The 23,652-nt window shown below is 43.1% G+C and overlaps 1 non-coding gene across 1 annotated transcript; it reads right to left on the bottom strand.

The window, feature by feature from the left end:
* Window positions 1-23,297: 23,297 nt before the first annotated feature.
* Window positions 23,298-23,369, bottom strand: Trnad-guc (transfer RNA aspartic acid (anticodon GUC)). The gene has a single exon. It is a non-coding gene; the product is annotated as a tRNA-Asp (tRNA).
* Window positions 23,370-23,652: the final 283 nt, after the last annotated feature.

Below are 23,652 nucleotides of genomic sequence, written 5' to 3'. Positions count from 1 at the left end.
TCGCTGACCCGTTTCGCTGTGTGTGATGGGGCGTTATCTTGGCGCAATATGACTTTGTGTTGCCCTTTTCCATATTCTGGTCGTTTTTCACGTAATACTCGATTTAAATCGATCATCTGCTGTTTATAACGATCAGTGTTAGCGGTTTCACCAGGTTTTAGAAGCTCGCGTGAGATGACACCCTTCTGATCCCAGCAAACACATACCATTCTCTTCTTATAAAAGCGCTGTGTTCTTGCAGTGGATGTCGATGATTCGCCTGGATTTACCCATGATTTACGACGCCTAGGATTCTCAAAATACAGGGTGCGTCAAAAAAATGTATACACACTTTGAAGCGTCATAGAAAAAACCCTTTCTACAATGTTAAATTTCTGGAAATGGAAAACTTAAAGTCCAACTGGAAAAATAAATGTACTTTGCAAATGTGATTAATGTTGAAACTGGTGGCCTTCAGCATCAATACATTTCTGAGTGCGAGTCACCACTGATTACGTACATCGTATCAAAGTGTACAATGAGATTTCTGCGCACGCCGCCTGAATCTCATTCCAAAGTCTGTCCAGGTCACGTGGTTTATGTTTGTACACCTCATCTTTTACTGTGCCCCATAGGAAGAAATCCAGGGGCGTGAGGTCAGGAGAGCGTGCAGGAAACTCGATTGGTCCCCTGCGTCCTATCCACTGGCCTGGCACATTGTGATCCAGGTATGCTCGTACGTCCCTATGATAGTGCGGCGGAACACCATCTTGTTGGAAATAAAACTCATCATTACCGTATAATGCACGAATGGCAGGGAATATGGAGTCAGCGAGCATTGTTAGGTGCCTTTCTCCAGTAACAGTACCTTCAAAGCGGAAAGGCCCAATGAGTCCCCTTGCAGACAAACCACGCCACACATTTACACCAGACAAATTCACAGCCTTTTCAACTGTAATGTGCGGGTTATCTTCAGCCCAGTACACACAATTATGCCTATTGACAGTTCCATTGAGTTTGAATTGGTCCTGATCTTGCCAAATTATGCTACCCATAAATCGCGGTTCACGTCTCACCATCTCCTGAACCCATTCACAAAATTCTAACCTTCGATCTGGATCGTCGTCACTTAGCTGTTGCACCAGCCTTGGAATGTACACACGAAACTTGCCTTTCTTCAGAATGCGTAGCACACTACTAGCACTTACATTACTCTCACGTGCCGCTTGCCTTGAAGATTTTTGAGGCGAACGCTGAAACAGTTCCGAGACCACAGTTCATAACTTGTAGCTGTACGAGGTCGCCCTGATCGACCTTCATGCACATCACACACTGTTCCACGAATTTCGAATTTGTCTCGTAGACGTGTAATTGTTAACCTTGAAGGTGGTTCTGTACCATACTCACTTCTCCACTGTCTTCGAACCGCAAGTACATTCTCAAACATCCAGTACCACTGAATTATCTGCTTCCGCGCTTTAAAGCTCAAACGCACGTCCGCCATGTTGCAGTTACTTCCTTGCCACTGCTGCCACCTGTTGAAGAAACATAACATTACTTTCTCACTGATACTTAACCTTATTGATTGGCGACTCCATAGTGTCCTGTGCACTACGACCAGATAATGGGTATACTTGAAAAGAGAGACAGCATTGGTCGTATATTTTTATTATTACAAAATCGATTTTCTGTCACTGAGTGACCATCTTCAGTGCTGTATTATATAACTTAAATTAGTAAGCACTGGTGTCAAGCTTACGGCAATTACATAGACTAGAGTCTATGCGATTGCCGTAAGCTTGACACTAATTTAAGTTATATAATACAGCACTGAAGATGGTCACTCAGTGACAGAAAATCGATTTTGCGATAATAAAAATATACGACCAATGCTGTCTCTCTTTTCAAGATATTTAACCTTCTAGAACGGGAAATAAATTGTCTATGACAGTTCAAAGTGTCTATACATTTTTTTGACGCACCCTGTATATATACCTGTCGCTATTCGATGGAGAAACGACTTTCTTTTGTATCTGGCGAGCAGTATTTCACAAGTAGTCTCCTCGATTTGCTCGCTGTCTTTCATTCAGTTCATGCGGAACCCATTTTCGCACTTTCTGCACCTTTCCCATAGCCTTCAACCGAAGAGAAACGGCTTTCTGCGTCGGACTCAGTCGTTCCGCGAGTTCTGTTGAGTTTGAGTATCATCTTCATCCAATAAGGCCTGCAATTCGTTGTCTTGGGAACTTTTTCGGTGGTTTCCCGCGCTCGTCGTTTGTCACGTCGAAATCACCACTTATGAATTTTTTTGAACCACTCGAAACAACAGGCATGTTCGCCGAAAGCTTCGACAAGCATTCGACGCGATTCTGCAGCAGCTTTCTTCAGATGATAACCGAAAGCCAATGCTGTCCGCAAATCGTAGTTCGCAAGCACAAAACTCGATACGTTCGCAGGTTTCAAACAGATACCGCTGGATTACTGTGTGTTGACATTCGTCGTAAGCCGTTACAGGAAGCAGACGGCGCTGCAGACGCAGTCTGACGGGCCCACCACTGGCGGCTAGCACCATCTATAGGGAAATTCCGGTGTCATACTTCTACACCTGGTGTGTGTGTCTCTGTGTAATGCAATATTTCATACAATATTTGCCGGCCGTTGTGGCGGACCGGTTCTAGGCGCTTCAGTCCGGAAACGCGCTGCTGCTGCGGTCGCAGGTTTGAATCCTGCCTCTGGCATGGATGTGTGTGATGTTAGATGTTTATTCTTCCCGCACGCTATACGAGATTGGAATAATAGATAATTGTGAATGTGGTTCGATGGACCCTTCCTCCGTGTTAATCCCTCCAAGACCCAGGCGATCATCATAGGCCGCACCACCCTCTCCTTCCGCCTCCATGATTTCTACCACACCATTTATGGTCGTCCCATCCAGCTCACTCCTACCCTCAAATACCTTGGCCTCACACTCGACCGCCACCTCACCTGGACTCCCCATCTCCTTACCATCCAAAACAAAGCTCACAACCGCCTCCGCCTCCTGAAACTCCTGTCCGGCCAGACGTGGGGTCTGCATCCTTCCGCCATCCTTCACACCTACAAATCCATGATCCGCCCCATCCTCTGTTATGCCAGCATCGCTTGGATTTCCGCCCCTCCCCGGTTCTATAAAGCCCTCCAAATCCTCGAACGCCATGCACTCCGCCTCGCCTTCCGCATCCGCCTTCCGTCCCCCACGCGCATCCTCTACGACCTCGTCCCCTTCCCCCACCTTCTCCTTTTCCTCGAACACATCCGCACACTATATATTGTCCGCCGCCTTGATCCCCCTCACCCCCAGGTGTCTCCCTTCCTCTCCACTCCCAACCAGTTGCCGCGCCTTTACCGTTGTGTCCCTCCCTCTCTCCATCTCCACACCCTCCCTCTCTCCATCTCCACACCCTCCATCTCCTTTCCCAACACAACTTCCACCGTCTACCCCTCCCGGATGATGATCTTCGCCCTGACATCTACCCTTCCTACCAACTCTAACCCCCTCTTCCTGCCTCCTCCTCAGAGCTCCCTCTCCTCCCCCTCCCTCCTCCTGAGCGGCTTTCCCCTCCTACTCCTTGCTGCGGTCGCAGTTTCGAATCCTGCCTCGGGCATGGATGTGTGTGATGTCCTTAGGTTAGTTAGGTTTAAGTAGTTCTAAGTTCTAGGGGACTGATGACCACAGTAGTTAAGTCCCATAGTGCTCAGAGCCATTTGAACCATTTGAACCCTCCTACTCCCCCTCCATCTCTTGTGCCTCCTTTCAGTGTCTCTGCACTCCCTCCTGCCCTGTCTTCCCTTTTCCTCTCCCGCCCCACGTGTCTCCTGCTTTTTCGTGAACCCACGGTTGCCCCTTCTCTCTTCATCCCGCCGCTTCCTCAGCTGCCCCATGCTCTCCCCTCCTTTTCCATCCTGTCTGACCTTTCCCTCGGCAGGTCCCACCAGGTAGTTTTACTCTTCGTCGTGTGTGCTCGAAGTGGGTTTTAAGTGTGTTGTTTCGGAGTGTTTTTAATCTGTGCCCAACTTTTAACCTGTGCATTCACATTCAGTGTCTTCTCTGTGTTTCAAGAATCGCCAACTGTGTTTTTTAACTTTCTGGTGACTTTTTTTTTTTAACTGTCTCCCATGAACGTCTACATGTCCATGTCTTTTTACCTCCATTTTCTCCCCTTACTCTGTTTTATGTTCCCCTTTTTTATCTCCTTATGTATGTATCATTTTATTCTTGTTTTAGTTGTCGTGTCTCTTGGCTGAACGGTGGATTGTGCCGCTGGCAGCCCTCCCCTGCCCATATGGGGCAGGGGAATGAAATCACAATAAAGAAAAAAAAATCGATGAACCCTCTGCCAGGCACTTAAATGTGATTTGCAGAGTGTCCATGTAGATGTAGATGTAAATGTTTCCTCCCCCAGTCGAAAACTGTACTGAAGCAGTTCGTCTCAGTATTGTTTAATTCCCGAGATATTTTTGCAACTGGGGAAGTGGGGAGGAATTTACTGTGATATATGTATACGTCGTCATCATACACGCAAATACACGAAACTGAATAACACTTACCCCCATTTCTTATATAGGTACAGTAGGACGAACGATGATTAAGATATTTTTTTTAGCGGAATGCTCATAATGAGGGAACGTGCACAAGTAACGTAACGTATCATGAAGTACACAAAATAACTACTGGTTACATGATAAAACTGTTGATAAAAATTCATTTCATTGCAACATGAAACTATGCTTTTTCCCCCTGTACAATAAAAATGTCGCATTTTTAAAGTACCAACTTATGATTGAAAAAACATCACTTTAGCAAGTGCCTACATACGGGAAAAATAAACAGGCATGGGTTCTTAACGCATGGCCAGTTTTTACTTCATTAAATGTAATATTTAGAAACTACGACGGAAGTTCCGAGCCTGCATTTCTACACCAGTGTAATGCCACATTTCAGTTCTTCTGTTACGCGAAAAGTGCATTCTAAATATCTCTACACACACTAATTACTGCACAGAACACTTTACACAAACAGAATCATGTATGGGATGAGAAGTTCCGCCTTATGCAAGACACCTTTTTTCTTTTGTTTCACCCATACATGTTTCAGCACTTTTGTGCTATCATCAGTGGGTTCTATTTTTATTTTTAACTGTAAATTTGTTGTTAACATATTTACATTTTCGTCGTTTACAACATTATGTAAAAGTTGCATTTATAACTTAATTGGCGAAAAGTAACATACCTTACATTATATTATTGTCCTCTTGTTTTGGTAGCTGTTATGCTACACAATATACAACATGTCATCTGCAAACAGCAAAACGTAATTTATTTTCTATTTGTTATGTATTTACGAACGGAAATAAGATTGTATCACGTTTTCTTTCTGTAACTTACAGTTTTGAAGTTGTGGTACGTTTTCCTGTTTTGTTGGCGAAGTAAATGGGCTTACGTCTTTGCCTGTGTTCGTGTGGTAATGCAGTTTTTCGATTACTCAAAACATAGGCGGAGTTTTCGCTGCCATTACATGTTGTTGTGGCTGTGTGGCGTTCAGAACCAGATATAATGAACACCTCAGAGCACTGAAAAGCAATAGCACACACTCAACATATGCAGACCACCTGGTAGCACACAACCACCACCCAACAAACATTGAAACTGACCTTCACATCCTAAAAACTAGCAGCAGCCTATACCAAAAATTAACTATAGAAGAAAACTACCACATCCAAAAATCAATAGCTCAAGGAAAGAAAGTACTCAATGAATACACATCACTGTGCAACAAAACTCTCTTCGCCACAATAGAAGAACTATACAAGTAAAACACACACACACACACAAATCCTCTCTCTTTTCTTTCTTTCTTTCTTTCAGTCTCTCTCTCTCTCTCTCTCTCTCTCTCACACACACACACACACACACACACACACACACACACTGTCCAAGTACTCATCACACACAGGCAAACCCACATAAACCACACACAACTAACACCAAATACAATTCAAACTCGCGCGCCTCAGCCAGCAGAACACTCTACGAAACAAATGAACGCCACACAGCCACAACAACACGTAATGGCAGCGAAAACTCCGCCTATGTTTTGAGTAATCTAGAAACTGCATTACCACACGAACACAGGCAAAGACGTAAGCCCATTTACTTCGCCAACAAAACAGGAAAACGTACCACAACTTCAAAACTGTAAGTTACAGAAAGAAAACGTGATACAGTCTTATTTCCGTTCGTAAATACATAACAAATAGAAAATAAATTACGTTTTGCTGTTTGCAGATGACATGTTGTATATTGTGTAGCATAACAGCTACCAAAACAAGAGGACAATAATATAATGTAAGGTATGTTACTTTTCGCCAATTAAGTTATAAATGCAACTTTTACATAATGTTGTAAACGACGAAAATGTAAATATGTTAACAACAAATTTACAGTTAAAAATAAAAATAGAACCCACTGATGAGAGCACAAAAGTGCTGAAACATGTATGGGTGAAACAAAAGAAAAAAGGTGTCTTGCATAAGGTGGAAATTCTCATCCCATTTTCTTAGCATGCACGGAGACAACAAGAAGAACTGCACCACAAGATGATTAGAATCAAGTATTTTATAACAAATACTGCAAAACGTTGCGTGAATACGTTAACCACCCACAAAGTGAGCGTTGCCGAGTCCTGAGAGTTGGGGAAAACATGGCGGACGATTCAGCCTGTTGTGTAGGAGTTCTACAGAGTCCCATGACGTCACTATTAACCACGCCATGTATGGGGACTGAAACATGCACGATAAGCAGTGTAGACAAAATGAGAATAGAAGCTTTTGAAATGTGGTGATACAGGAGAATGCTGAAGATTAGATGGGTAGATCACGTGACTGGGTACTGAATAGAACTGGGGAGAAGAGGAATTTGTGGCACAACTTGACTAGAAGAAGGGATCGGTTGGCAGGACACGTTCTGAGGCATCAAGGCATCACCAGTTTAGTACTGGAGAGCAGCATGGAGGGAAAAATCGTAGAGGGAGACCAAGAGATGAATAAACCAAGCATATTCACAAGGATGAAGGTTGCAGTAGGTACTGGGAGATGAAGAAGCTTGCACAGGATAGAGTAGCATGGAGAGCTGCATCAAACCAGTCTTTGGACTGAAGACCACAACAACATGATATAATTATAAATTAACCATTTCGGTTTTTTTCCCTTTTTCTTGTGCTATGCAGCCTTTGTTCTTGCCAAATGTCGTGATTCTAGGCCAACGGTATTTACCCTGCTGGTTTTGATGTATGAGTTTGCCAGTACCAAAATTTGTGACATAATTAGCCATACCTTTTGACTGCATTAACTTTGAGGCTTGCATTTATTACAACAGCTAGGTACTATGTAGCTTATTGTGGACATAAATTGCCACTTTATACGTCGACACGTTCCTGAAGAAAAAAGGAATCTTAATAGACAGACAGACAGATAGAAAACAAACGACAAACAAAAATTTACCCGTGTGCTATAATTATAAATCAGAATTTTCTGTTTTTTTTTCCATTTAGTTGTTCTGTGAAATCCTGCATCTTTTCAAATTGCGTGGTTCTACGTCAAGGTCAATGGGAAGCACCGTGCAGATTTTGATGAGGGGGTTTTCAAGTATTATATAATCTAACTGAAACCTGTCAGTATCTCCAGGCTTCTTCCAGGTATACAACCTTCTTTTATGATTCTTGAACCAAGTGTTAGCTATGATTAAGTTGTGCTCTGTGCAAAATTCTACCAAGCGGCTTCCTCTTTCATTTCTTAGCCCCAATCCATATTCACAGAGCTTGTATCAAAATATGCAATATAAATGGCTGTATCTTTTGATATCACTGACTTTGATGCTTCAGTTTTTTACACGGCCAAGGGACCATAGACCTCAGTATGTGACATTAATTCCATCTTGATACATGAACCCGTTCCTGAGAAAACGGGTTTTTAAATGATACACAGACGGGCAGACGGACATCAAAGCGATCATATAAGGGTTGTTTTTTATTATCGATTGAGACAATTAGAAATTCACTCAAGAGGACCTTTTCTTCTTATAATAACAAATTTTGTTGACAATATATTCGTTTAGGCGGCGTGTTATTACATTCCTTCTTAAGAAGTCACACCTGAAGACATCCATGAAGAATATAATTTCTCTTGAAGTATTGTTTGTGTGTGAAAAATTTATTAATATTTTTAAATATTGTATGATGGTTCAAATGGCTTTGAGCACTATGGGACTTAACATCTGAGGTCATTAGTCCCTTAGAACTTAGAACTACTTAAACCTAACTAATCTAAGGACATCACACACATCCATGCTCGAGGCAGGATACGAATCTGCGACCGTAGCGGTCACACGGTTCCAGACTGTAGCGCCTAGAAGCTCTCGGCCACAGCGGTCGGCGCAGTGACTTCAATCTACCTTCCGTATGTTGACAAAAATACATTTTCAGACCCTATTGTAGATAGAAAACAACTTCAGTAATTGTTATGAATGCTTTTTTTTTAAATTATTTTGAAGAATTAGTTCACGAGGCCATTCAAATTGTAAATGGTTACGAAAACACACTTGACCTCTTAGCTACAAACAATCCTGAGCATCACTAAGGATACAGGGATTAGTGGACACACAGTAGCAGCGAGGCTGAATTCCGTAACAAAGAAATTCACCAAAACTAAACGCGAAATATATCTATGTATAAAAGCAGCTAAAAATTCGGTTGACGTCTTTCTAAGAGACAGTCTCGAATCCTTCCAAACTATGTAAGTGAACACCATATGTGGCTTAAGTTCGAAGAAATAGTATCAAGAGCATTCGAGAGATTCATACCAAATATATTAATAAGAGGCGGAAGTGATCCCCCAAGGTACACAAAACACGACAGAAAGCTGCTGCAGGAGCACCGAGAAAGGCACGTATAATTTAGACGAACGGAAAATCTCGAAGATTGGCGAAGTTTTACTGAGGCTCGAAATTTGGTGCGAATTTCAATGTGGGATGCATTTAATAGTTTCCACAACGAAAGTCTCTCTAGAAATGTGGCAGAAAATCCATAGAGATTGTGGTCCTATTTTAAGAAAACTAGCGGCAAGGCTCAGTAAGTACCTTTACTGTGCGACAGCGACGAGGAGGGGCAGGAAGAGGGGGGAGACAAAGGACCCAACCCTTCGGAGCAGGTAAAATCGTGGCAAATGTCTACATCTACATCTACATTTATACTCCGCAAGCCACCCAACGGTGTGTGGCGGAGGGCACTTTACGTGCCACTGTCATTACCTCCCTTTCCTGTTCCAGTCGCGTATGGTTCGCGCTCTAATCTCTCTAATTTTACATTCGTGATCCCCTCGGGAGGTATAAGTAGGGGGAAGCAATATATTCGATACCTCATCCAGAAACGCACCCTCTCGAAACCTGGCGAGCAAGCTACACCGCGATGCAGAGCGCCTCTCTTGCAGAGTCTACCACTTGAGTTTATTAAACATCTCCGTAACGCTATCACGGTTACCAAATAACCCTGTGATGAAACGCGCCGCTCTTCTTTGGATCTTCTCTATCTCCTCCGTCAACCCGATCTGGTACGGATCCCACACTGATGAGCAATACTCAAGTATAGGTCGAACGAGTGTTTTGTAAGCCACCCCCTTTGTTGATGGACTACATTTTCTAAGGACTCTCCCAATGAATCTCAACCTGGTACCCGCCTTACCGACAATTAATTTTATATGATCATTCCACTTCAAATCGTTCCGCACGCATACTCCCAGATATTTTGCAGAAGTAACTGCTACCAGTGTTTGTTCCGCTATCATATAATCATACAATAAAGGATCCTTCTTTCTATGTATTCGCAATACGTTACATTTGTTTATGTTAAGGGACAGTTGCCACTCCCTGCACCAAGTGCCTATCCGCTGCAGATCTTCCTGCATTTCGCTACAAAGTATGTCCGGTGTGGCAAATGTCCGCACACCGAAACGGAGACGGCTGGCAGCGGTTTCGCCGCCGTGAAATGCGATGACGGGCGCGGTGGAGAGAGAGGGGAGATACAGTTGCATCGCGCGCGTGGAGTCAGGGCCCGTGCGCAGAGCAGAGGCGTGAAAACACGAGGGGGGAAAAAACCCGATCCCCACTGTTGCTAGGCGGGCAGCGCAGCGACGCTCTGAACGCTTTGGTTGGGGGGGGGGGGGGGGAAGCCGGCGGACTGACGTCACCTCTGACGTCACGCGGGCAATTCCGCGCAGGTAACGAGGCATGCCGGCGGCCGCGTACGTTTCTCTCTAGTCCCGCCTACCGCCCGAGCGCCACACGGCGACCGTTCCCCTATAGCCGGGGTTGCCACGTGCCCCCGGCCCGCTAGAAAGCGCGCGCCCCGCCACGTGCAACTACACGCAACGCCACTCCACCACCCAGTCCTATAAGCTGAGCTGAACTGTCCGCCATGTTTTGCCCAAAGTATAGAACTTTCACAGTTGCTTACATACGAGTCATGATCCAAGTGGACACATCCAGTTAAATGCATAAGAATTCAAACGTTTTTTTTTTTTTTTATTCCAGTCTCTGATCACAATATAAATTCTTTAGACGATGACCGGTTTCAGTCCGTAATGACCATCCACAGATCTTTTTTACACCATGTCCTAAAGTGATGAGGGCATAATGGCATCGCGGTGGTCTCGCGGTTCTAGGCGCGCAGTCCGGAACCGTGCGACTGCTACGGTCGCAGGTTCGAATCCTGCCTCGGGCATGGATGTGTGTGATGTCCTTAGGTTAGTTCGGTTTAAGTAGTTCTAAGTTCTAGGGGACTGATGACCTCAGATGTTAAGTCCCATAGTGCTCAGAGCCATTTCAACCAAGTTCAAGGGCGGTTAAATGGCTTGGCTCTGAGCACTACGGGACTTAACATCTGAGGTCATCAGTCCCCTAGAACTTAGAACTACTTAAACCGAACTAACCTAAGGACATCACACACATCCATGCCCGAGGCAGGATTCGAAACTGCGACCGTAGCGATCACGCGGTTCCAGACTGTAGCGCCTAGAACCGCTCGGCCACTCCGGCCGGCCAAGGGGCGGTTAACTGCAGATCCCAAGGACAGTAGCTATTGTCCTCGTTGCAGGGCGTGTGATATTGATTTGTGTGCTGGAATAAACGAAGTTTTGAAACACGCAAATTGCGACTCGCACAGAAGTGGAGTGTCACAATTTAATAAACTATGAGTGCTTTCATTGTGCGTGCATCAACCTGCTACAAGCACCTAAGTCTTAAGCTGGAAGAGGACACAAAATCTGCTGAAATAAGAGTGGCGACAGTGTTTGCTGAGCACTCACTATCCTTGGCAACAATAGAGACCATATAGGTGCAACCGTAAAAGGTGTCCGTAGGGGCTTCCAAGGTGAACGTAAGGATTTTTCACATGTCGTGTAGGGACATGGTCGAAAATGAGTTGGCAACACTGATTATTAGTTGAGTAGTGAATTGCATAGCGAGAAGAAGTTCAAAACTGTGGTATTTTAAGTTGTATCGTTCTTTTGGACTGAAGAGTGATATTTTTATTTGTGCCACTGTAGTTGATCACGGTAAGCGTAGAACAGTTAAATAACGTGGGGTTGGGTTGGTTTGGGGGAAGAGACCAAACTGCGAGGTCATCGGTCTCATCGGATTAGGGGAGGATGGGGAAGGAAGTCGGCCGTGCCCTTTCAAAGGAACCATCCCGGCATTTGCCTGAAGCGATTTAGGGAAATCACGGAAAACCTAAATCAGGATGGCCAGACGCAGGATTGAACCGTCGTCCTCCCGAATACGAGTCCAGTGTGCTAACCACTGCGCCACCTCGCTCGGTGTAAATAACGTGGATTACGCCAGTTGTGAAGAACCGGTTCAGGGAATTTCGAGCTCCTTTACCATCAATGAATAAACTTAAATATCCCATTTCTGTTCTTTGGCCATAAGAAGTTCCTAATTTTCTAATCTAACTATGGTAACTGTCCAAGTAAACAGGATACTTTTGATTATAGCGCGAGCTGTATTATTTGCACTGATGTATTGTTGGTATTTTGAATACTTCGCTTTACAGGAATTATTTTCCGACATTCTCACTTGTGTTTGTTTTTAAGAAGTACTGCTGGATGTTTTGAGTCGTGTCACTTTTTAATAATATACTCATACATTCCATTTTCTGTTCCCTTTTCATATAGAATACTGATATTGTCATTAGTGTCAACCTGTCGTATTGCACGTTAATAGAGAGGACTGTATTCATGGGAAAGAAGCCGATGTAAAAAAATGCAAGTAATGAGGTAACAAGGGAATAACATAATCAAAAAATAATAAAAAGTAAAATGGTTCAAATGGCTCTGAGTACTATGCGACTTAACTTCTGAGGTCGTCAGTCGCCTAGAACTTAGAACTAATTAAACCTAACTAACCTAAGGACATCACACACATCCATGCCCGAGGCAGGATGTCGCTCGGTTCCAGACTGTAGCGCCCAGAACCACACGGCCACTCCGGCCGGCAATAAAAAGTAAGCTACATTGTCACAGAAGTGCATCGTCCACAATGAAATGTTATAAGGAAATAGAGTCAATTGTTACTGTCGCCAGCTCTGAAGGACATACAAGTGACATTAATGCGGTTTGCATGTACGTCAGAAAGTAGATTGATTAAAGCTTGTGCTAATCAGCTTCCTCTACCTGAAAACAGTAAGAAGATATAAACCTTATTATACAGAGGTTATCAGTATTTGTTGCATATTTGAGCTGTTCGCCCGCATCTCGTGGTCGTGCGGTAGCGTTCTCGCTTCCCACGCCCGGGTTCCCGGGTTCGATTCCCGGCGGGGTCAGGGATTTTCTCTGCCTCGTGATGGCTGGGTGTTGTGTGCTGTCCTTAGGTTAGTTAGGTTTAAGTAGTTCTAAGTTCTAGGGGACTGATGACCACAGATGTTAAGTCCCATAGTGCTCAGAGCCATTTCAACCATTTTTTGAGCTGTTCATTATGATTAAATTATTTTACTGTATACTAACTGTTAGTCTTTTATGGTGCTAAATGACACTGCCATTTGACTTATACATCTGAGTTTGCGAAAGGTTTCGTTAAATGTATCTAATCTCCAGAAATGTAATGTGCAACAATGGACATCAAGCACCTGTTACTCAAAATCTATCCTTCGAAAAGTGCGCCTTAATTAGAAATGCGACATATGTACACGTTTTATTCTGGAAAAGTGTCAGAATTCAAAATAATCAGCAGTTATACGTCTGATCAAGATACTAAAAATGAAGCAACTGAAACAAAGGGCATTTCTTTTGGGCTAATACTTGAAATGACTAAAACGCCATTTGATCCTGGTGTTGAGTCCATTCTCCGGAGTGCTGATAAATTTGTTTATCTTAATAATGTTTCATTATAGCCGAACGCGTTTTTCTTGATTTACGAGGGACCTGACATGTTGCACTGTGTCACTTTTATAGCAGGATAGCAATATGTTTGTATGCACCGCCATCTTCCACAACAGCTGTTAAAATCCATTACTACTGGTTTTTCCGTCGCAAGCGTACTGCAGCGGTAGTGTTTCGCTTTTATTTATGAAGCACCTTCTGTGACCTTTCTATAAATATGACACCGTATACAGGCTGAGCGTAAAGTCTTTCTCAAATTTCAAAAAAAATATTTCTGAGGAACTTTGTTGCTGTGAATGGTAGCTTCACTTGTAGAGTTTTTATGGATATACTTCCATATGTGCTCCGTTAGAAAGTCTAGGTCAGTGGTTCCCAATCTTTCTTAGTCCATTACTGTGATAGCAATCTATATTAGCTAGTATCCCCACCTCAGTCCCCCCCCCCCCCCCCAACTGTAGTTCATAACTAAAATTTGGGATAAAAAGAATTTTTTTGAACACTTTTATTTTTAAAATGATGAAAGATAGTTTTTGTGGGTGTTATGAAGCGACGAACTAACGAGTGAATGAAACGATTGGAGCAGCTTGCTCCTAACAACTTTTTTGTATTTTTGTTGTTCTGAGTCAGTGCACATCATAAATCATGCTTCTAACCCATTCAGTTCCTTGTTCGTATTTTTATTGCTATTGTAGTTGAAAATCTACTTTCACGTCTACAAATCTTGCGTACCACATTTCTCTTCCATGAGTTCTGTTGGGATTATGTGTGTGTGGGATGGAGCGAATCCGGTAAGTGCTACCTACAACTCTTTCTCAGATAAGAAAGGTAACTATGCACTATGACTGAACACACTTTTTCACAATATGCACTATATGATCAAAAGTATCCGGACACCTGGCTGAAAATGGCTTACAAGTTCGTGGCGCCCTCCATCGGTAATGCTGGAATTCATTATGTTGTTGGCCCACCCTTAGCCTTGATGACAGCTTCCACTCTCGCAGGCATACGTTCAGTCAGGTGCTGGAAGGTTTCTTCGGGAATGGCAGCTCATTCTTCACGGAGTGCTGCTCTGAGGAGAGATATAGATGTCGGTCGGTGAGGCATGGCAGGAAGTCGGCGTTCCAAAACATCCCATACTTGTTCTGTAGGATTCAGTTCAGGACTGTGCAGGCGAGTCCATTACAGGGATGTTATTGTCGTGTAACCACTCCGACACAGGGCGTGCATTACGAACAGGTGCTCGATCGTGTTGAAAGGTGCAATCGCCATCCCCGAATAGCTCTTCAACAGTGGGAAGCGAGAAGGTGCTTAAACATCAATGTAGGCCTGTGCTGTGATAGTGCCATGCAAAACAACAAGGGGTGCAAGCTCCCTCCATAAAAAACACGAACACACCACAAGACCACCGCCTCCGAATTTTACTGTTGGCACTATACATGGTGGCAGATGACGTTCGCCGAGCATTCGCCATACCCACAACCTGCCATCGGATCGCCACATTGTGTACCGTGCTTCGTCACTCCACACAACGTGTTTTCCAGTTCTCAATTGTCCAATGTTCACGCTTCTTACACCAAGTGAGGCGTCGTTTGGTATTTACCGGCGTGATGTGTGGCTTATGAGCAGCCGCTCGATCATGAAATCCAAGTTTTCTAACATCCCGCGTAACTGTCATAGTACTTGCAGTGGATCCTGATGCAGTTTGGAATTCCTGTCCGATGGTCTCGACAGATGTCTGCCTATTGCACATTAAGACCCTCTTCAACTGTGGGCGGTCTCTGTCGGTCAACAGACGAGGTCGGCCTGTACGCTTTTGTGCTGTACGTGTCCCTTCACGTTTCCACTTCACTATCGCATCGGGAAGAGTATGGATGATTATGAGTGTGGAAATATCGCGTACAGACGCCTGACACAAGTGACACCCAATCACCTGACCACGTTCGAAATCCGTGAGTTCCGCGGAGCGCCCCGTTCTGCTCTCTCACGATGTCTAATGACTACTGAAGTCGCTGATATGGAGTACCTGGCAGTAGGTGGCAGTACAATGCACCTCATATGAAAAACGGATGTTTTTTGATTACGTTGTGTACCTCCCCTAACGACATTTGTTCCCCGTGTTCCCTGCACCTCGTTTTTAAAAATGGTTCAAATGGCTCTGAGCACTATGGGACTTAACATCTATGGTCATAAGTCCCCTAGAACTTAGAACTACTTAAACCTAACTAACCTAAGGACAGCACACAACACCCAGGCATCACGAGGCAGAGAAAATCCCTGACCTCGCCGGGAATCGAACCCGGGAACCCGGGCGTGGGAAGCGAGAACGCTACCGCACGACCACGAGATACGGGCACCTCGTTTTTAAATCAACGAAGTTAAAATGTGTTGGTAAATCACATGGTTGTTGGCCTCTCTGCTTCTGAAACAGCGAAAAGTAAAAAACTTCAGGTTGTCAATATTTTGTGTCCGACCACTGCCACCAATAATAACAATAAAAATTATAACACTAAAAGCAGTACTGTGTAGAGCACTTTAGCAGCCCTTACGTAGGTAGTGTTTTGTCGTACTGTCAGTTATTTGTTTCAAAGTGAGTAATGAAGCAATTTATGGTCTATTGCAGGTACTGTCAACAGCTTGGGTAGGAATTTTCATGAGGTGTTTTGCTTTTCTTACATTTACATCTCAGTTTTAGGATCATCGATGGGTGGTGCAAAGCACAAAATATGTGTGTAGTGTGTGGACAATGTTCATATATTCGTTTCATAAGCTCTAACCTCCACTGCAAAGTGTCATACGTTGAGTAAATGAGGAAAAAGTAATGTAATGATGTAATGATAACATATATAGTTTATATTGGACTCTTAGAAAATTATTTAGTAGTAGAGCTAATGATAATTATAATCAGTTTCATCATTGAAATAAAATCAAACACTTTTGGTTTTTACCGATCAGTTGCATTTTACTCCTCCGAGAGTAACTGTCCCCACATTGGGAACCACTGGTCTATGTGATACACGACGCGTCGATTTGCGCGGACTGCGTTGAAAAGCTCTACGCACGTTATGGACACTGCTGTCACACACTCCAAGCCTACCGCTTTTTGCCTCGTCACCAACACCACCAATCTTTTTAATCATTTCATACCATCGTCGGATGCTCTTTACATCAGGATTTTCTCGACCAAAGGCATTTCTGAACTGTCGCCGAACTGTTCGTAATAGGCGACCGTGTTCCATAAAATCACAAAACACTTTGACCTTTGTCCTGCACAGATGCCGTAGCGACAACGGCATACCTAAATTACTCTCACGTAACAAAGAGAGAGAGAGAGATAAGGAATCAGATATTTCCAGAAAACTTGCAGAGTCACAAGAATTTAAAGAGCGAAGCTACCACTAACAAAAAACCTGCATTGACTTGTGGTAGCAATAATAAACTTTATGAGCTAAGCTACTATTTACAACGAACTGCAAAGGTATACAGCAAACTTCCTAGCAAATTTTTGAAATCAGGAAAGCCGGCCGGAGTGGCCGAGCGGTTCTAGGCGCTACAGTCTGGTACCGCGCGACCGCTACAGTCGCAGGTTCGAATCCTGCCTCGCGCATGGATGTGTGTGCTGTCCTTAGGCTAGATAGGTTTAAGTAGTTCTAAGTTCTAGGGGACTGATGACCATAGCAGTTAAGTCCTATAGTGCTCAGAGCCAAATCAGGGAAAAACTTCATTCTCACTCTGTATGTTTTGATATTCATTATTATTATTATTATTGCACATTTTTGCCCTTAAGACAATGTTTAACTTGATTATTACATAATTAATCAATTTTTCTTGTTTCCTTCTTCTTTCTCTTTCCGTAATATCTGTTCATTCTTTGAATGGGTTCTTGTTCCCTTCGCCCTGTCCGTATTTTCCTTTTTCCTTTCTTTTACTTGAAATATCCTGTTCATAATTTTGTTTCTTTCTCTATTTCCTGTTCATAATTTTGTCTCTTTCATCTATTATTCCCCACTGATTCCTGCTTGCTTTAAACCTTTTCCTTTTTCTTGAAACCAATGGGTGTTTTTGATTGAACTGTATACTACAGGGTGTCCGAAAAGTCTTTCCGTGCTTACATACATTGATAACTCAGGCTAGAAGTAAGATACAAATATGAAACTGGTGTGTAATTGTTTACAAAGTTTTTTTCACACATCAGTAAACTTCCACTTGAGCACCCTTGGTAGTACGTAGCACATCTAGGCGATGTTCAATTTCCGTCCACACATCAGCCAACATCACTGGAGGGATTGATTCAACGACTGTGGTTATCCGTTGCGGCAGGATTTCAAGATCTGGTACACGTGTTCGGTAGACCTCGTCCTTGACATAACTCCATAAAAATAAGTCTAATGGAGAGCGTGGAGGTCAAACCGTTGGCCCATCACGACCAATCCACCGCCCAGGAAACGTCATATCGAGATAGGCACGGACGTCCAAACCCCAATGAGACGGTCTACCGTCTTGCTCAAACAAGACATCGGGGTGATACTGAAGCAGCTGAGGAACAGCATACAGTTGCAACATGTCCAGATACACTGCAGATGTGATGGTAGCCTCAGCGAAGAAGAATGGCCCGATAATTCGATCGTGCAATAGCGCGCACCAAACATTCACCTTTGGACTGCCTCTGGTGTACTCCGTGACCTCGGCAGGGGGTTGTGAACCCCAAATGCGCACATTATGGTGATTCACTACTCCACTGACAAAAAAGGTCCCTTCTTCAGAAAAGGCAATTTGTCTGAGATAACCATCACCGTCCTCAATACGATACAGCATTTCGACCGCAAAGTCATATCGATGTGTACTGTCATCGGGCAACAAGGCCTGAACGATTTGCACTTTGTATGCACGAAACAATAAACGTTTGTGTAAAATGTCACGGAGAGAGCTTTTTGGCATCTGTAATTCACGTGAGGCCCTGCGCACCGATTTCTTCGGACTTCGCAGAAAAGACTGCCTTACAGCTTCCACCCTGTCTGCTGAGGTTCTCGGTCGACCAGACCTTGGAAAGTCAGCAACTGATCCTGTGTTCGTGTACTTCTCATACCAGGCTTTAATGCTCTTGACATCAGGTGGATTCCTTCCAAATGTTGTCTGGAAGTGTCTCTGCACTGTGCGTGGTGATCATGTCTCATGGTACCACAGGACACACTGTGCCTTCTCCTGATTGGTTACCATGGCTTCTTGGGCACTGCACCTCATCCACTACTTACGTACGGCGAACCTAAAACAGAAAAAAAACTTTGATAGTTGTAAACAATTCGACACAAGTTTCATATTTGCATCTTACTTCTAGCCTGAGTTATCAAGTCTTTTCGGACACCGTGTACATCAAAAAATCCTCTTTGTGAGTCTGATGTCGTTTATTCAGTTTGGTATTTGTAGAATATAAACAATGTTAATTTATAAAACTGGCGCAAAATTTCCTTACAGTGATTTGGCCTTTTGTTACGTGTTCCGAAATCTCACAGGTTTTCCCTTCGTAGTTAAAGAAGGTTACAACTGAAAAAAAAGAAACGTGGTGGCACATTCACTTTTCGCAATTTTTTGCATTTTCATGAATCCAGTTTTTCTTACGCTGCATTTGCCCATTTCCCACTTCATACACACACACACACACACACACACACACACACACACACACACACACACACACACCTAAAAACTAGTTGCTTTCACAAAGTCGGTAATATAACCTACATGAATAACGAACGAATAAAGATAAACGCTGTAGTGAGAGCAAAACACGTGAAAACTACAGTTCCGTCTCGCTTGTGAAGTACACAAAAGTGAGCACAGGCAAAGAGATTTATGACCAACATAAGTTTACTAGTATCAGACATTGTTGTTAACTTGAGGGAGAGGTTTCAGAGAATGTACTTTGGCGCACAGCAGTGTATGGTAGCGAAACACGGGTTGTGTGGAAAACCGGAACAGAAGAGAATCGAAGCATTTGATATGTGGTGCCATAAAATGATGTCGAAAATTACGTGAGCTGATAAGATAATGATTGAGAAGATTCTCCACAGAATCGGCGAAGAAACGAAGGTAGGGAAACATTGACAAGAATAAGGGACAGAATGATCGGATATACAGGGTGAGTCACCTAACATTACCGCTGGATATATTTCGTAAACCACATCAAATACTGACGAACCGATTCCACAGACCGAATGTGAGGAGAGGGGTAGTGTAATTGGTTAATACAAAAATGCACGGAAGTATGTTTTTTAACACAAACCTACGTTTTTTTTTAAAATGGAACCCCGTTAGTTTTGTTAGCACATCTGAACATATAAACAAATACGTAATCAGTGCCGTTTGTTGCATTGTAAAATGTTAATTACATCCGGAGATATTGTAACCTAAAGTTGACGCTTGAAACCTCCGACGTTCAGTTGCGTGTTGTAACAAACAGCTGCAACATACATCGCGTTTCTACAGAATGATCTGCCAACGTTGCTCGGAAATGTCCCACTGGAAACGCGTCGACGTATGTGGTATCAGCATGATGGTGCACCTGCACATTCCGCAATTAACACTAGGCTGACCCTTGACAGGATGTTCGACGGGCGTTTCATAGGACGTGGAGGACGCATAAATTGGCCAGCCCGTTCTCCTGATCTTACACCTCTGGACTTCTTTCTGTGGGGTACGTTAAAGGAGAATGTGTACCGTGATGTGCCTACAACCCCAGAGGATATGAAACAACGTATTGTGGCAGCCTGCGGCGACATTACACCAGATGTACTGCGGCGTGTACGACATTCATTACGCCAGAGATTGCAATTGCGTGCAGCAAATCATGGCCACCACATTGAACATCTATTGGTCTGACATGTCGGGACACACTCTATTCCACTCCGTAATTGAAAACGGAAACCACGTGTGTACGTGTACCTCACCCCTCATGGTAATGTACATGTGCGTCAGTGAAAAAGACCAATAAAAAGGTGTTAGCATGTGGATTTAATGTGCTGTTCCAGTCTCTTCTGTACCGTTCCCTTTGGACCCCTACGTAATTCGGTGCTCTCCGATACACACGATCGAACAGCGGAGGAGTGGTACTCAAGCGTCAACTTTAGGTTACAATATCTCCGGATGTAATTAACATTTTACAATGCAACAAACGGCACTGATTACGTATTTGTTTATATGTTCAGATGTGCTAGCAAAACTAACGGGGTTCCATTTTAAAAAAACGTAGGTTTGTGTTAAAAAACTTACTTCCGTGCATTTTTTTATGGTTTGTATTAAACAATTACACTAGCCCCTCTCCTCACGTTCAGTCTGTGGAATCGGTTCGTCAGTATTTGATGTGGTTTACGAAATATATCCAGCGGTAACGTTAGGTGAGTCACCCTGTATATTAAGACATCAGGAAATACTTCTATGGTACTACAGCGATCTGTAGAAGGTAAAAAGTGAAGGTGAAGAGACGGACAATAAATAACTGGTGACGTTTGGTACAGACGCTAAACTGAGACGAAGAGGTTGGCAAAGGAGAGGAATTCGTGGCAGTCTTCGTATACTCTTGTTTGCTAGGTTCATGAACAGTTGATGTGCTTTAACTTACAGCTACAAACAGTATTAATTCTTGTCGTTATTCACCTTGTTTGCGTCATTCTTCCTGTTCTTCTACATACATGTGTTTAGATTTTAACGCACATCACCTTCACTACCACTAAGTGTATTCACGTTTTTGTGTTGTAGGGATCCATAGTCATCTAGCCATTCCGTGTGTTTTGTTTTGCTATTGCGGGATAGCTTCGTCTTTTGTTTGTTTCTCTATTCTTACTTTTTGAATTCGGAAGTTCTCATGTAGGTTTAGCCGCAGCGCTGTTTTTCTGGGGGAACGCTGGGGGATGCGTACCCCTAAACTTTTTCGTCGACAAAGTAATTTTTTTACGATGTTAAGAACTTGGAAGAGTGCCAAAGATTTATTTCGTGGACGTAAATTTTTTATGTCATTTTTTCGTGTTGGTAATTGCAATATGAACGATACCAGTGCAGTTTTTGGTGGGAAAAGCGGTCTCATTGACATGCTATTACTGTAAGTTACACTGTAGTTTTATAGTTAAATAAATTTTCAGCTGTATTAAAACTTGGGTCAGTTAAAGCACGGGATACCACTCATCATCTCTGCCATTTCGGGAGCCAAACAAGGTTACAAAAGATTTTTGAAGTGTAGTTTCTATTGTTGTTGATGATAGGTGTGAATGGTTTTTGTTGTTTTGTGTCTTTTAATGGTGTTTTGTAGGTTAAAATATGTATTCGGTGATATTTCCTTGTATTGTTTTGTATGTCGGAGGGTTGATTGGACTCGCCTGTTTCATTTGAGGTGTATTATAGGTCAATTGAAGTGTATGATTCCATTTTCTTTTATTGTTCAGGGGTTCATGGGAATCGCATGCTTCATTTGAGGTGATGTAAACTGAAGTGTTCGATACCACATTCTCTTGAAAGGGTGTTTCTCGGTATCGCCTGCTTCATTTCAGCTGAAAGCCAACTGAAGACTCCGATACCACTTTTTTGTAGTTCGACATGTTGATTATGTGATGGCTAGAAGCAGAAGGGTGGTATCCCATGCTTCAGATATATTTTCGCTACATTATATCCAATGTCGGAGTACCCTCAAACTTTTTTTTAGAAAAAAAGCACTGGGTTTGGGAGATGTTTCTTATTACTGAATCTCACATTTTCACGTGTGTTTCTATTGCGGTAGGGTGGTGGTTTTCTTGCTGGAGGTGTTCTGCAAATGTTGAATGGTTGGTGCCATATTTCCGTCCACTTTTGTGTTTCTTATACCTACCTTACTTCGAAAGTCCTGCCTGTCTGCCCGCAGTGTGGAGTATCACAGCTGTTGCACTGGAGTTTGTAAATGACATATTTTTAGTACATGTCATTGTGCTCTATCTTTTTTATACATTTTTGGTATGCTATGACACACAGACTAGGAACCAGCCTCAAGAAACAAGGAATAAAATTCATGTGACAAACCTGGCAATTTTCTCACCCTAGATCAGCCACAACTCTATCATAGTACAGCAATAATTTTCACACACAGTACTTGGGACATGTTAGCTCCCTTTACACACACACACACACACACACACACAGAGAGAGAGAGAGAGAGAGAGAGAGAGAGAGAGCAATTCCAGACTTTTCAACCACAAACTAAACAAACAAAAGACGAACGCATCCCGCAATAGCAAAACAAAACAAACGGAATGGCGATATGACAGCGGTTCTTCAAAACGCGAAAACATGAATATATTTAGTGTTAGTGAAAGTGCTGTGTGGGTAAACGTAACACACATATGGGGAAGAACGGAGAGAAAGTGGTAAACCAGGAAAAACCATCAGTAATGATAAGAATTAATACTGTTTATAATGATGAGTTAAAGCATGCGAACTATTCATGATCCGAAGAGGGGGAAAGAAAGCATATTGTCTCAGTGACCACTGAAGATGCTTTGGAATAAAGCGAAACGCATTAGGCCTTAGTAAGACTTTCATTACAGTTGCAAAGGACGGTTTTTAACCTATTCAATTTGCACGTACTTATATAATTAAAGGCATAGGTACTCGGCAGTGGCCTTAAAATAACAAACAATTTAGAGAAAGCACATATAATCTAAATGAGGATGGCCAGATTCAGAAATAACGGCGTAATGGGAAAAGGAATTCGATTGCCACTTTGGAAGGTTAAGCAATTTTTAAGACAGTGCGGCAAGTGCATTCCTTGATCAGAAAGTTTATGCTTTTTCGGGCCATACCTGCAACATTGGAGGGAGTTTTGAGATATAAAAATCGCATCTCCCCGGCGGGGAATCGAACCCCGGTCTCCCGCGTGACAGGCGGGGATACTGACCACTATACTACCGAGGACGCGGCGTCGTTATGTCGCTTTCTCTATACTTCACGGCGTTCGGAACTGCTCTGATGGTGTATGTTGTGTCATTTTATTTTCAGTAGTGACTGTTTGGTACTGCAGCGCACAGATTTTATTGTGAATCACGAGTGTACACATCTGCCTGCATACAAAGAAATGAGTCGTTAATCTACATCCATACTCCGAAAGCCTGTCGCTGTGTGTGGCACACAGACAATTGCCAAAACAGCATGTACCAAACTTCTTGGACTTCATCTACAAGACAACTTGAAATGGAAA

This window comes from Schistocerca nitens, chromosome 11, assembly GCF_023898315.1.
Source record: "Schistocerca nitens isolate TAMUIC-IGC-003100 chromosome 11, iqSchNite1.1, whole genome shotgun sequence".
NCBI lineage: Eukaryota > Metazoa > Arthropoda > Insecta > Orthoptera > Acrididae > Schistocerca > Schistocerca nitens.
The sequence above is the reverse complement of the archived record's forward strand: the minus strand, read 5'-3'. Positions and strand labels throughout refer to the sequence as shown.